Consider the following 15,504-nt stretch of genomic DNA (forward strand, 5'->3'; position numbering starts at 1 on the left):
TAGGAGGAAAAGGAGGGATTCCAACAGTCCAGACAACAGGAAAACCACACCGATGGCCCATATTCACTGAAAACACAGAGGTCTAATCTGAGAATAGTAGGATCCAGTTCACGGGTGAGGACAAGGGGACCATGATACACTATTCTGACCATGATGGACCAGACTATAAGCCCTCAAATATAGCATACTGAACCTTCCTGTCAAGACAAATGCCACAGTGGGAAGAACAGGAACGAATAGGCACAGAGAAAAGATCTAGCACAGAAAAAAGAGGGGGGAGGGATCAGAACGTCAGATCTCAGGAAACACAAGGCAATATTTTTTTCTTCACTTTGCAAAATCAGCAGAGGAGGGAGTACTGGAGTCATGAAGCTAGAAAACCTATCCTGACCCATCCTTCACTCTTATACACAAGCACTCATTTCACTTAGAAAGAAAGAAAGGAAGAGAGAGAAAGGAAGGAAGGAAGGAAGGAAGGAAGGAAGGAAGGAAGGAAGAAAGAGAAAGAAAGAAAGAAAGAAAGAAAGAAAGAAAGAAAGAAAGAAGAAAGAAAGAAAAGAAGGAGGGAAGGAAGGAAGGAAGGAAGGAAGGAAGGAAGGAAGGAAGGAAGGAAAGGGGAGGGAGAAAGGAAGGAAGGGGCAAATTTTTCAGAAATAAAAACTAAATTAGAAAGGACATCAGAACCAATACACAAAACAAATAATGGCTTAAAAGAAACAATGTGTAAAAGAGGGACTTTTAGAAAATCAAAAAGAAACGAAGAGGTTCCACTTCTGATCAGGATGTAAGAGATCACAAAAGACACCACTGAGCAATGAGGAAGCACTCGATAAGCTTTCAGATTGTTTTTCTTTAAAGTCACTGAAGATCCGCAGATTCAAAGTTTAAGTAAAGTAAAAATTAGAGAGAGATTAGCTCGTCTTAGTGAGAGCGACCCAGTGGTCCCTTGCATTCCTGGGGCAAGTTGTTAAGCACGGGACCAGGGGTGGGCAGAAAAGCAATTGTCAGGGATAAGGGGAAGCTGAGAATTTAACAGCCGATGTGTAGACTTGAATCTGGAGGAACCCAAACACAGGTTGGACATCCCTGAGTGCCGACAACTCTCTCTCACAGAAATTTACTGAGTGAATGGTGGCCAGGAAGTCAAAGGATGACACAGGAAAGAAGAGAGCAATTTTGTGGTGTCATGGTGCTTACGTCTCACAGGTGCTGGAGGGAGGGGGATCCCATTCTCAAGACATTTGAAATTGAAGGTGAGCTAAATTAACTAGAGTGGCAGCCAGGAGTCTTAAATCAGCTCAACTGAATTAGTCCTAATCCAGCTCAAAGATTAGATTGTAAAGATCACATCCTGCCCCAAGATACCCAACTCACAAAAGGACAAGCACTTTCCAGAAACAATTATTACTACTTTCAGTCTCCACTACTCTAGTACATGCAAACTGCAGCACTTAATTAAAAACCAAACAATAACAACAACGACGACAACAACAAATTACGAGACGTGTGAATAAGCCAGAAAACATGACCCACGATTAAAAGGGAAAAAATAGTCAATGGAAACAGGCCCATAGATAACCCAGAATTGGCATGAGCAAATAAAGACTTTAAATTTATTAAGGTATGAGTGTGAGCATTTTTAGTGGAAATATAGGCAAAATGGGGGAAAATATAAAGAATTTCAGCAAAGAAGTGAAAACCCCCAAAAAAGACCCAAATGGAAATTGTAGAACTAAAAAATACAGTACCAAAGTAAAGAATTTGATAAGTGGTCTTAATAGCAGACTAAACAAAGGATCTAGTGAGCTTAAAAACATGTCAGTAGAAATTCTCTAAATTGAAACATAGAGAAAAGTACGAAAAAAGTGAGAGAAATGTGAGACAATATGGAACAATCCAACATACATGTAATTGGAGTCTCAGAGGAGAGGGGGTGGTGAGAGGAAGAGAGAGAGAAAAAAAAAATGAGTCAAAATAACTATTTGGAAAGATATTAGCTGATATTTGTTTCCAAAACTGATGAATGACACCAAAACATGGACCCAAGATTTAGACCACCATGGGGCACCTGGGGGGCTCAGTGGGTTAAGCCTTCGACTTCAGCTCAGGTCACGATCTCAGGGTTCGTGGGTTTGAGCCTCACGTCAGGCTCTGTGCTGATGGCTCGGAGCCTGGAGCCTGCTTCGGATTCTGTGTCTCCCCCTCTCTGCCCCTCCCCTGCTCGTGTTCTGTCTCTCTTTCTCTCTCTCTCTCTCTCTCTGTTTCAAGAATAAACATTTAAAAAAAAAAATTTTTTTTAAAGAATTCGACCACGCTCTCTGTCCACTTCCACTTGTCCTGTGTCACACTTCCTCTCATGACTGGTAGAATGGGAGGAGTTACAGCCATTCTGGGTATCTCACTAAGGGGGCTGGGTTTACTATTAGTTTGGGTTTAATGATATAAACGTATGTGGTTCGCAATCACTTCCATGTCAGATTAAGTTATTACCAGCTAGTGTAGTGCATAAACGATTTCTAGGAATACTCCTGCCCACTGTAACAACTCACCCGGCTTGGTGACACGTATATCACAATATATTTGCCTTGCATGCCTCATCTATATAGTCTTATAGGAGAAAAATCCACCCGAACAAGACCTAGAGTGGTTAACCAGCATGATATTTTGCAAGAGTTATGTGTTTTCAGGGAGACTTGGGTGGCTCAGTTTGTTAAATAACCAGCTCTTGGTTTCAGCTCAGTTTATGGTCTCACGGTTCGTGGGTTTGAGCCCCACCTCGGGCCCTGGGCTGACAGTGCAGGGCCTGCTTGAAATTCTCTCCCTTTCTCTCTGCCCCTCCTCCACTTGCACACTCTGTTCTCTCTCTCTCTCTAAATAAATAAATAAACTTTTAAAAAAGAAAGAGGTATGTGTTTTCTTTACAGGTTCATTGATGGAGTATGTTTAACCACACGTATAAGCTGGCTTTTCTCTGAAGAGTCTAATTATAGAGAGATGCCATTATAAATCTGTCCAAGCCTTGCAACTTGGATATAATAATGTTATAAGTGCTCTAGTCTATGTTTTTAAAGATTCAAGAGAGAAACCCAAACACAACAGGAATGCAAAAAAATTATTCAAAAAATTAGTGAAGCTTAAATACGCCATTTAACTGCAATTTGAATGGATGTCTTGGAATGTTTCAATAAAACAAGTGAGAAATTATAGATCTCCCTCATATGTACAAAAAGTGTCTTTTTTGACACTTTGAAAATTTTTAAAGCACTGAGAGAAAAATACACATAAAAATTACTAGCCGGGGAGCCTGGGTGGCTCTGTCGGTTGAACATCCAACTCTTGATTTTGGTTCCGATCGTGATCTCATGGTTCATGGGTTCAAGCCCCGCGTCAGGCTCCACGCTGACAGTGCAGAACCTGCTTGAAATTACCTCTCCCTCTCTTTCTGCCCCTCTTCCACTCTCACTCTCTCTCTCTCCCGAAATAAATAAACTATTTTTTTAATTACTAGGATACCTTAAAGCTATAAAGATGAAAATGCACAACAGAAATTACTCCAATATTGAATAGAGAATTTTACTAACAAAAAAAGTTTCGATTATACAAAAAAACAGTAAATCATTAAGACAAAGAAATAGATTCGTAATAGAAATAGTACATTCTTGAATAATTTGATATCCAATAAATAATGAGAAGTGAATCAGAGGAACACATTGCAACCAGACTTCAATTTCTTGCTTATGGGACACTGATGCTGATAAAGATCATCTAAAAGCCCTAACATGGCACCACAACTGGGACATTGATGACCATCTGGTCGGTGAGGGATGTCAATTCAAAGAATATTTACGAATAGTCACTCACAAGAAAACTTGAAATGCCTTGAAATCGTAAAGCTCATGTGTGAAAGCAACTCACTAAATATTGTCCCATTTTCACAACAATCCTGAAACTTTACCTGACATTGCCAATAATGAGTTTGTAAGGCTAAAGCCAAACGATCGCTCTTTTCTCAACTGTCAATAATAAACACATGCTGGTCACAGATTCTAGGAAAGACTGAATTACCCATCTATTCTCTCTGTTTAAATGTATTTTTAAAAATGTTTATAATGTTTATTTATTTTTGAGAGAGAGAGAGACAGAGTGCGAGCGGGGGAGGGAAAGAGAGACAGAGGGAGACACAGAATCCGAAGCAGGCTCCAGGCTCTGAACTGTCAGCACGGAGCCCGACGCGGGCTCAAACTCGGGAACGGCGAGATCATGACCTGAGCTGAAGTCAGACGCTTAACCAACTGAGCCACCCAGTCGTCCCTGTTTAAATGTATTTTAAAATTGTTGCCATATGAGGAGGAGAGCAAAGAAAATGCAGTCCAAAAAATATATAAAGAGGGTAAGATAGATAGGGTGCCTGGGTGGCTCAGTTGGTTGAGCTGAAGTCAGAGGCTCGTGAATCATGAGGTCAAGATCTCACGGTCGGTGAGTTCGTGCCCCATGGGACTCCGTGCTGACAGCTCAGAGCCTGGAGCCTGCTTTGGATTCTGTGTCCCTCTCTTTGCCCCTTCCCCGCCCGAGCTCTGTCTCTCTGTCTCTCTCTCTCTGTTTCTCTCTCTCAAGATACATAAACATTAAAAAAAGAGAGAGAGGGGCGCCTGGATGGCTCAGTCGGTTAAGCGTCCGACTTTGGCTCAAGTCACGATCTCGCGGTCTGTGAGTTCGAGCCCCGCGTCCGGCTCTGGGCTGATGCCTCAGAGCCTGGAGCCTGCTTCTGGTTCTGTGTCTCCCTCTCTCTCTGCCCCTCCCCCGTTCATGCTCTGTCTCTCTCTGTCTCAAAAATAAATAAACGTTAAAAAAAAAATTAAAAAAAAAAAAGAGAGAGAAAGTGGTGGTTGAGGCAGTTAATTAATAAAATATTTGGTTACTTTTCTGGACTTTTTACTGTGTGTGTTATTAAATTTATGATTGATAGCGATTTTTTTCTCTCTTACATAAATGTGTACTGTCAAACCAAAGTCTACATTCATAATTTAATACTATTTGTTTTTAAAGCGGGTCCCCCAAATACTACAAGCTTCGGGACTCACAAACCTAGACCCACCCACGCGGAGGGCTGGCCCAGTCTCTGTGGGACCGGCCACACTCCCAGTGACGGTCGGGGGAGGGGATGTGAGGACACCCCCTCCAGGTTGTTTCAAATATATCCCCACTGTCTCTTATTTTTGTTTGCCAGTTTTCTTTTTATGATTTGTCCTTTTCCCCCAAAAACAGAGGTTCAGAAGGGGAGAATTTTCAATGATCTCAAGATCGTTGATCTCGTTTCACTGTTTTATAATTAAAGCCAGAGGACGGGACTTTGGGCAAAACCATGCCCAATGATCAGAAAGATTGTCAAAGACAAAGGTGAGACCATGGGATGAAAACTACCAGGAGTTGGGGGGCGCCTGGGTGGCTCAGTCAGTTAAGCATCCAATTCTTGATTTCAGCTCAGGTCACGATCTCATGGTTCGTGAGGTCGAGCTCTACATTGGGCTCCAGGCTAACAGAGCAGAGCCCGCGTACGATTCCCTCTCTCCCTCTCTCTCTGCCCCTCTCCAGCCGTCGCTCTCTTTCTCAATGTCTCTCAAAATAAATAAATAAACATTAAAAAAAAAAAAAAACCCTACCAGGAGTGGTTTAAAATAATAGGGAAAATGTGAGTTGTTCTCTGTAGCGATCGGAGGGCACCATGGGGGCCACGGGGATGCCCATCCCTTTGAAGAACTCCAGCGTGGCCACTCTCTCATGAGGTTACTCCTGGGGCCATTTACCTTGGATAGTTTCCACGATGGATAGTTTTCAAAACCATCTGTCTTGACAGCTGGGCCCACACCTCAGAAGTTCTCCTGAAGAGGTCAGGAGATGCTGGTGTGATCCAAGTAGACAATGAATAGAGAGGAAACCTGTGTTGGCAGCAAAATACGCAGACAGTGCGTTGTGTTCTGGAACAACTGGTAACGAAAGTCCACGGAGCGCTCACTCTGTGCCAGACAACTCGCGGGGCGTCTTCCCGACGTGCTACCAGAGTTAGTCTCTGCCCAAACCTCTGAGGTAGACGTGACCGTCAGCCCACACATGAGGAAACGGACCCTGAGAGGGACAGGCTGGAAGGTCAACAGCGGGGACTGGACCGTCCCCCACCACGTTCCAGCTGCCCCCAATTCCAACCCTTCCTCCAGCCCAAGTGTTGGGTGAAGGCTGGGGTCTCTGCAAAACGGTGCCACATTCTTCCAGGCTGAGTAACGGACTTCCTCAGGAGCTCGTTTAAGCAGCTCCAGGACCCAGAGCCCAAAAGGAGGTGCGTCATAAGTGGAAAAGTTAATTCCCCGGAGCGGGAAGACAAGGAGTCTAGGCTTCTAGAATGTGCCCCTTGCCAGCTGGGACCTGAATTGCACTCCCTCGGTGTCCCTCTTCCCACGAGCAAAACCAGAATGATGTCAGCCTACACGTATACAGACCGAAGAATGAGGCAGGCATTGGGGCGCCTGGGTGGCTCAGGCAGCCAACTTAGGTTCAGGTCGTGATCTCATGGTTTACGAGTTCGAGCCCCGCGCCGGGCTCTGTGCTGACAGCTCGGAGCCTGGAGCCTGCTTCGGATTCTGTGTCTCTTTCTCTCTCTTTCCCTCCCCCGCTCACACCCTGTCTCTCTCTCTTTCTCAAAAATAAATAAAAAACATTTTTAAAAAAATAAAAAATAAAATAAAAAGAATGAGGCAGGCACCACTCCAACCTCTCACAACCCTACCATCATCCAACTTCACAGATGGGGAAACTGAGGCACAGAGAGGTTAAGGAACTTGCCCATGGCCGGGAATTGAGCCTGGAAGCCAGACCTCAGGTCTTCACTCCCAGCCACTGTGCGTGCATGTGCCTTATACGAGCGCGAGAACCGAGGAGGGTGGTCTCTATCACGGCTTCTCAGCATGGTCCCTGGGCCAGCAGCACGTGGGAACTTGGTAGGCATGCAAATTCTCAGGCCCCACCAGAGACCACTGGGTCAGCAACTCGGGGGTTTGGGATGGGACCCCGCACTCTGCCTTTAACAAAACCTCCGGGTAATTCTGATGCTTGCTCAAGTTTGAGGACCTCTGCTCTAAGTGACCTCTAAGGCTCTCCGAAAGCTGAGCTGAGGAGGGAAGGGGCAGAAGGCAGAGAAGTACCAGGTAAAGCAGGTCAACCAAGGGAGAAACAGAGATGACGTAAACACAGTTCACGGAAGCACAGGCGTCGATCATGACAAGGCCAGTCTGCTCCAAGAAAAGCAGCGAGGGCGTCCCATGGCCAAGCAGATGTCTGAGAGGCTGGCCGGAGGCGGAAGTGAGCGGGACGGGACAGCCAAGCACGCACGGATGAGGCCTCCAGTGAAACCTGGCTGATCTCACCACCCCAACCTCTCTCGGTGCTGCTGTCACTGCCCCTGACACTTTGAGCCCCAGGATGAAGGCTGTGAAAGTGACAGCATCCCAGAGTGGGAAGCATCCTGGGGACCATTTCACCCAGCAGGACCACTTCTAAAGCAGAGGGTAACAGCTGTCCCACCACCACCCAGAAGGGCCATGTGGAAAGACAGAACAAATGCCACATGTTCCCTAAGAGAAATGAGCCAGGCTGGCCAGAGAAGCACCCCAGGAGGGGCTCCAGCCCCTGGCAATTCCCGAGCGGGTGGCAGGACCCACAAGTGAGGGAGATTGACGTTCTGTGCAGGGAACTTTGACAATGGGAGACAGAACAGGGCCCAGAGGATAAATCCTCCCTCCTTCCCTCCTGAAGGACGGTTCTGAGTCCACAATGGACCAGCCACCCACTTGGCCTCTTTGGCCAGGTTTGTGAAGACAAACCATCTTGACTGCTTGTTTTCCCTCCCTGCTCAGTCCCTTTATCCCTCCCTCCTGCTTCTCTGGGATTTTCACTCATACACCTTCTCCCCCCAAAAAGTGTTAATTCATCGTATCTGTTCTTCCACTTTTAAAAGGTGTATCAAGAAAACTGAGCTGGGGAGTCTAGATATAAAGTGCAGCCAAATCTCCAATCATTAGTCACGGAAAGCGTGATGATCATAAAATCGGAAAACAGTCCCTATTTTCCACTGAAATTGGAAAAGGAAGTGCCTGCATGTGACATGAGCTCAGGGCTAAAGGCCAGGGTCATGGCGAGGCAGGAACGAGCACAGAGAGGCCACGGCCAGGGAGGATCTGATCGCATGTGGGTGGGCTGGATTGAGGACAGCAGCTAGTGAATGGTGAGCAGAATTGTGCAAATCAGGATGTAAGCAATGCAAAAGTTTCAGGCACAGGCTGAAATTGGGTTCTGCTGCAAACGCCAGAAAACTGCCAAGAGCAACTTTTTCACAACTCTGGAAATTAGCCAAAGACTTGCAACAATTCCAGGGGATTTATTCCAGAAAAATGACTGGATCTCGGTAAGAAATGGGAGCTTTGTAGCATTTTCACTTGGTCCCTAGACCCCTCCTCCTCTTCCCAGAGGAGGCCGTGGGGGCGTGGGGCTCCCCTCAAAGCCCCATTCCCAGACACTGTCCCATCTGGAAGTTCCCTAGAAATCCCAGTGGCCCACGTGACCAAGAACAGAGACCACGTGCGTAAACACACACACAGCAGCTGCTGCCACCAGAGCCCGGGGGGTGTGATTTCCAGAGTCACCACAACATATTATTCGGTGTGTCCAGTTTTCAGAAAAAAAAAAAAAAAATTTACTAGACACGTAAAGACACAGGAAACATGGCCCACAGGGGGGAAAAAATCAACAACAGTCAGAAACTGCCCCCGAGGAGGCCCAGATGTTGAACTTTCCAAATCAAGATGTTAGCTCAGCTATTATAAATACATTCAAAGAGCTGAAGGAGGTAGAGAAGACAGACCCGGGGAAGAGAGGAAGGTGTGAGTGTTACAGGAGGTGGGGGAGACGCCAGTCCTCGTGTCACGGAGTCGAAGCATGAATCTCACCGACAACAGAGAGTGAGCAGAGCCCCGGAGCCTATGGAGCGAAAGTACAAAGCTCTCAAGAGTGAGAGGGGTCCCGACTGGGTAGCCATCGAGGATGTTTGTCCCTGACCTTTTATTGGGACCTTATCAGAAAGTCTGTGAGACTCCACACATGACCCGTAGCCCAGGCAGGTCTGGAATACCTTTGTCCTTTTTTTCCCCCCACCTCCCTCCCCCCACCCCATCGCTTCTTCACCCTCCCACCGCAGCACCTGCCTCCCCCTTATCTCTCCCTGCCTAATGTTAACCCCTTCCCTACTCACGAGCACCATGTCATGCCAAATAGTTAATATTGGTAAAGAAACGGGTCAGCCACCTGGGTCGGCTCGGCCGGTTAAGCGTCCGACTTCGGCTCAGGTCACGATCTCGTGGTTCACGAGTTCAAGCCCCGCATCGGGCCCTGTGCTGACAGCTCAGAGCCTGGGGCCTGCTGCGGATTCTGTGTCTCCCTCTCTCTCTGGCCCTCCCCAGCTCGCACTCTGTCTCTCTCTCAAAAAAAAAAAAAAAAAAAAAAGAAATGGGGATTAATATATATATATATATATATATATATATATATATATATATCAATTGATTACATATACTGAAAAGTACAATATCTACCATGAAAAATGGATTCGTGGGGGGACACCTGGGTGGCTCAATCAGTTAACCATCCTCCCCAGTGCATGCTATAAACAAAATAAAGAAGTAAGTAAGTAAATAGACTTTTAACAAAATGCATTAGTGAGGCTCAGGTTTGAAGACAGGTCAGTTGAGATTACACAGGCTGAGGAAGAGAAGATTCTCAGTCAACTCAGACACTATGACAGAAGACCACGAACCAGGTGGCTCAAACAACAGACCGTGATTTGTCACAGCTCTGAAGGCTGAAAGTCCCAGACCAGAGAGCCTGCATGGTCGGATTTTTGGTGACAGCTCTCTTCCTAGTTTACAGATAGCCGTTTTCTTGCTGTGTCCTCAAGGGGCAGAGAGAGCTCTGGTCCCTTTATCCCCTTATAAGGCCACCAATCTCATCATGGGGCTCCACTCCCATGGGCTCATCTAAACCCAATTACCTCCCAAAGGCCCCATCTCCAAACACCGTCACACTGATGAGCAGGGCTTCAAGATATGAATTAGGGGGACCAAGGAAGATGTAAGCATTCAGTTCACAGAAGCAAGAAAAGAGAATTTCTTTTTTTTTAATGAATAGAGCCTCAGAGACCTGTGGGACACCATCAAGTGTACTAACATACACATAATGGAAATCCCTGAGGGCGTCCTACGCCACAGGACATTTGCACCTACTACTCCTCTGCCTGAGTTGCTCTCCCTTACACAGCATCAGCATGGCTCCCTCAGTTCCGTCTTCCAGGTCTCTGCTCAGATATCACCTCAACACTGAGGCCTTTCCTGAGCGCCTCATAGGAAACAGCCACTCCGTACCCCTCTTCGCCGCCCACAGGCACCTCCAGTCCTCCTACCCTACCTTATTTTTCTCCATGGCCGTCACGCATGTGCTATTCTCTGTATCTACTTGTTTACTGGATTGTGGTCTTCTCCCTCCACTGGAGGTCGGCTCCAGGAAGGCTCAGAGTTTGCTGTTTGGTTCCCTGTGGGACTGCCAGCTCCCGGCACGGTCCTGCACGCCAACGGATGTGCAACAAGTCTTTTCTGAAACAATGAACTCTGTCAGCCCTAAAAACGTCTATCTGCTTTGATCCGGCAAACTCACTCCTGGGAATTTAAGGAAAAACTTCAAGAGAAACATCACATGAATGCAAATGTTCATTGCCATCAAACTGTGTTTGTTAGACCTCATTTTACCAACCGCATAGGGAAGGCTAATTATAAGAAATCAGCATATGGAGTCGGGTTTGTAGGAAAGGTTCCTCGGAAGAGAGAGTTTTGAATAGACTCTTCAAGAGGCAGATTTGGTTGAGCAGAAGAAAGACCCCGGGGGAGCAATGTGTCTGACAGAGGAACGAAACCCAGAAGATACCTGTCATCTGCATCATTGTCCCCCCACCCCGGGGGTGGGGGTGGGGGGGGGTGGAGTTTCAGGACCAGAGAGAAGTTAGTGGGTGAGGGGGCCAGCAGGTCACAGATCGCACCTGAAATTCAGTGTGAACGTGACCGTGACCGAGCTCTCCTCTCAATACATATTGGAGAATCCCAAGATGTTATAAATGGAAGGTTTGCACCTTGCAACAACTGTTTTAAAATACCTGCAAATGTGTAAAATATCTGTGACTTCCTCTCCCACATCAGGAAAGTCATTCTGCACTTGCTGGGGGGATCTTGTCAAACACAACGCCCACCGGGGCTTCTGACACAGAACCTGGTGGATAAGCAGGGGCGGGGCTTCTGCACCTGCCTAACACCCCCGCACCTATTAAGGGTCCCTTATCAGATCATTTGGGGGCGTGTTTGCGACTGTCGGAAAAGATTTTCGAGTAATCTCAACAGAAAGAACGAAAGTCATTCCTCTAGATGAGGAAAGCCTTTGACGGGCAAACTCTTCAGACGAAAATATTTGAGGACACATTAACAACAACAAAATTCTCAGGGCGTGGGCTAAATCGATCAAAAGACACTTCCAGGGGAATCTGTCTTCAGGGGTGAGTAAATTACTTGGGCACACGTAAATCTGAGCAGTCATGTGAATTTATGAGCACCTACACATTTCCTCAGTGCGTCTTTATGGGGACCTGTGTCAAATCGGGTCACAGGCTTCGTGGTCTGGTAGAGCCCATGAGAGCAGTTTCTGTGTTCAGCAAGTCTAGAGACATACAAGGTGTACAGGTCCCAAATCCCTCGCCTGAAACTCTTGGGTGCTTTGTAATTCAGAATGTTTCAGATTTCAAGAAGACGGTGGTGCAGAAGTTTGTTGTTGTTTTTTTTTTAATTCAAGTTAGTTAACATACAGTGTAGTCTTGGCTTCAGGAGTAGAACCCCACGATTCATCACTTACATAGGACACCCGGTGCTCGTCCCAGCAGGTGCCCCCTTAATGCCCATCCCCCATTTAGCCCATCCCCCACGCACCTCCCCTCCAGCAGCCCTGTTTGTTCTCGGTATCGAAGAGTCTCTTATGGTTTGCCTCCCTCTCTGTTTTTATCTTATTTTTCCTTCCCTTCCCCTAGGTTCATCTGTTGTGTTTCTCAAATTCCACATTTAAGTGAAATCATATGATACTTGTCTTTCTCTGACTTATTTCACTTAGGGCTACACTCTAGTTCCATCCATGTTGTTGCAAATGGCAAGATTTCGTTCTTTTTCACTTACACGTAAGTGGTGCAGATGTATATTTATAGCGGTCCAGGAAAGTCCGCCCCAGCACCCTGTAATCAAATACATCAGCATTTCCATAGCGAGACATAAATATTCCCACTAAGTGAGATGTAGGTAGCCTGAGTGCGGGTCAAGAAGTGCTACCAAACGAGCTTGCTGCAATGTTATGGAACTCTTCCTTTAAAATCCAGAATTTTTTTTTTTTTTTTCAAAAAAGAAAAAATCCAGAGCTTTCTGGACTTTAGGATTGTGGGTAAGCGGTGGTGGGTTGAGGAAATGAGCTGTTTCCAGAAAGGCCTGGAACTGTGGGAGACAACGCATGTGATGCAGCTGAATGGGGATCAGAGGACCTCGAATGCTCACGCTCTCAGCCCCACAGGCCACATAACGTTCACACACAACACATGTGTGATCGAGTGAGGCGACGAAGCGCCTGTGATCACCAGCCCCGGGAGGACCTCGGGTAGGCTGACAGTCCAACTGGAGAGAACAGGGGTTAGCGGCCGTGGGATTTGGGGCGATCAGGGCCTACTCCGGGCAGAGAGCAACAGCAGATCTCAGTCTGGGAGAGAACCCAGAGCAGGACCGGAAGCCAGTTTGAGGGCAGTTTTGCTTTAAAGCTTGCAATTTCAGGCCTTTCCTGCCTCCCCACAAAAACCAATGGCAAAGTCTTCCATAGCTTATTAATCCGTTACAGTGTTGGATTTAATTCTGGGGCACGTTGAACTGCCGAGCTCTGCCTCAGGGTGAGCGTGAGCCAAGGTCAGAGTGGTCCCGCCAACACCCAGGCCGCACCCACCCATCACCTGCACCCCACATCAGTGACCAGTGTCTACAACTCAGCCTGATGTCCACCACAGGAGCCCCCGGCTGCAGGAATGGTTTGTAACTATGCTTGGCAACGGGAAGGTGTGGTGTTGTTTCCCAGTGTAAGGATACCTACGTGAGTTTGCCAACAATTACACAAAGGAAGCCAGGCCCCGCGAGGTGAGGCTAACAACAGCCGTTACTGTCTAGCGGCTTCCAGTCTCCCGACAAAGAAGAACTCACTGGTCCTCACAACAGGCTGGCCAGGCGGGCACTGTTGTACTTCCATTTCACAGAGGAGGAAACTGAGGCATAGAAAGGTTTAATGACTTGGAGAGGTGGTGCTGGGATTTACACTCGGGTGCCCATGCTATTAACGAATACACGAACCGTGGTTCAGAGACCCCCATTCGTGCACTTTCCACCCAAAAGCTTCTGCTGGGCTTGCCGCCTGTACGCTGACAGGTGACGGAGAGGAAAGGTCATGAAAGACTACGGTGGGTTTTTGAAAATATTCCTCAAAGAAAACAGCCCGCTATTGTCTTCTGCCTCTTCTCAGCAAACCCAAAGGTAAGGCATCCAAGTGATTTGGATGGTCTCCACTTGTCAGTCTTCGGAGTTTAACCCCAGGGGAGTCCCTGAGTCCCTCCTCAGCACAAGCTTTGCCTCCTTTCCTACTCCCTGGACCTTCATGCAAACCCCACAGCCTGGGGCGCCTGGGTGGCTCAGTCGGTTAAGCATCCAACTTTGGCTCAGGTCATAATCACTTGGCCCGTGAGTTTGAGCCCCGCGTCGGGCTCTGTGCTGACGGCTCAGAGCCTGGAGCCTGCTTCCGATTCTGGGTCTCCCTCTCTCTCTGCCCTTCCCCCACTCGGGCTGTCTGTCTGTCTGTCTCTCAAAAATAAATGAGCATTAAAAAAAAAAAACCCACTGCCTTCGCAGATTCTGCTCACGGCAGCAAAGGGGCTCCAGACCAAGCTCCTTGGAGAGACACCAACCATTTTATATGTGTGGCCCGCACCACATCTAGAGACAGATGAAGGCCTGCTGAGTCTCCTCCCAGAGCTACTCAACTGTACTTCACTTAGAGAAGAAAACCAACTCTACTCAAGTGATCTGAGGTCTATTTAAGTGCATTTTTTTAAATGTTTTTATTTATTTTTGAGACAGAGAGACAGCATGAGCAGGGGAGGGGCAGAGAGAGAGGGAGACACAGAATCCCAAGCAGGCTCCAGGCTCTGAGCCGTCAGCACAGAGCCCGACGTGGGGCTCGAACTTACAGACTGTGAGATCATGACCTGAGCCGAAGTGGGACGCTCAACCGACTGAGCCACCCAGGCGCCCCTTAAGTGCATTTTTAAGGCTGTATTCTGATAAAGTTAGGAAGCCAGAACATAGCCACGGTGCCTTAAAGTCTTCCTCTGGGGGTTGAAGCAAAAATAAATAAATTAAATAAAATAATAAAATATAAAATGAAATAAATCAACCCCTGAAGTCTTGAAGGATCATGTGGACTCTCCTGTAGGAATTTTTGAGGCATTAACACAGCACTTTACATTGCAAACACTCCAAATTCCCCTCTCTCCCTCTCTCTCTCCCTTCCTTCCTCCACGGAGCTCCCTTCTGGCCCTGTAGCCCTCACTTTTTCCACCTCTGGCCCCCAGCGGGTCCGCCTAGACACTCTCTCCTGGGTCAAGGACACCTCCCCCCCTACCCTACTGTGCCGTCGGCAGCCCACCGGGAAATACAGTCTGGTCTCCTGCCCCAGCTGCTTTTGTCGCACAATGGAGTCGTGGAGTTCTCTGGAATGAAGTGTCCACCTTGTTGTCCGTAGAGTGCGACCAGAAGTCCTAGAGGCACATGTATAATGCATCAGGCAAAAAGGCCAGTGCAAACAGGGGGCCCCTGGGGGTTTTGAGGAAATATTGATTAGATCATTGATTAGAAAGCGGAGGGGACCCCAAAGGACTCCAACCACTTATAACTAAAACGGGCAGAACCTCAGAAGTTGTCTGGGTGGGAGGAAAACTCGAATGGAGGCTTCTTAAGATCTAATCAATGCTGCTCCTTGTGAAAAAGGAGGTAAGAACAGAGCAGAGCCAAGATGCTTCTCCTGTGGGGACACAGCCCCCTGGCTGGGGGCTTGGTCAGGGGACTGATTCTCACGACCTGGCTCATGGGTCGGTGGTCAGTGCCCAAACGATCAGCTGCCATGCACTGGGCAGCATGTCAGGCAACCGTGAAGAACACAAAAATGCCAAAGGTCTGGATTCTGAGTCAAGATGCATGCGCCAGCAACCACGTGCAAGCCAGGGCACGAGGCAACCGCAAGCATCTGGGGACGACGCCACTGTGGAATCTGGACTGGATACTGAAGAGCAGACACTCC

The sequence above is a fragment of the Panthera onca genome, chromosome C2 (genome assembly GCF_046562875.1).
Source record: "Panthera onca isolate mPanOnc1 chromosome C2, mPanOnc1 haplotype 2, whole genome shotgun sequence".
Taxonomy (NCBI): domain Eukaryota; kingdom Metazoa; phylum Chordata; class Mammalia; order Carnivora; family Felidae; genus Panthera; species Panthera onca.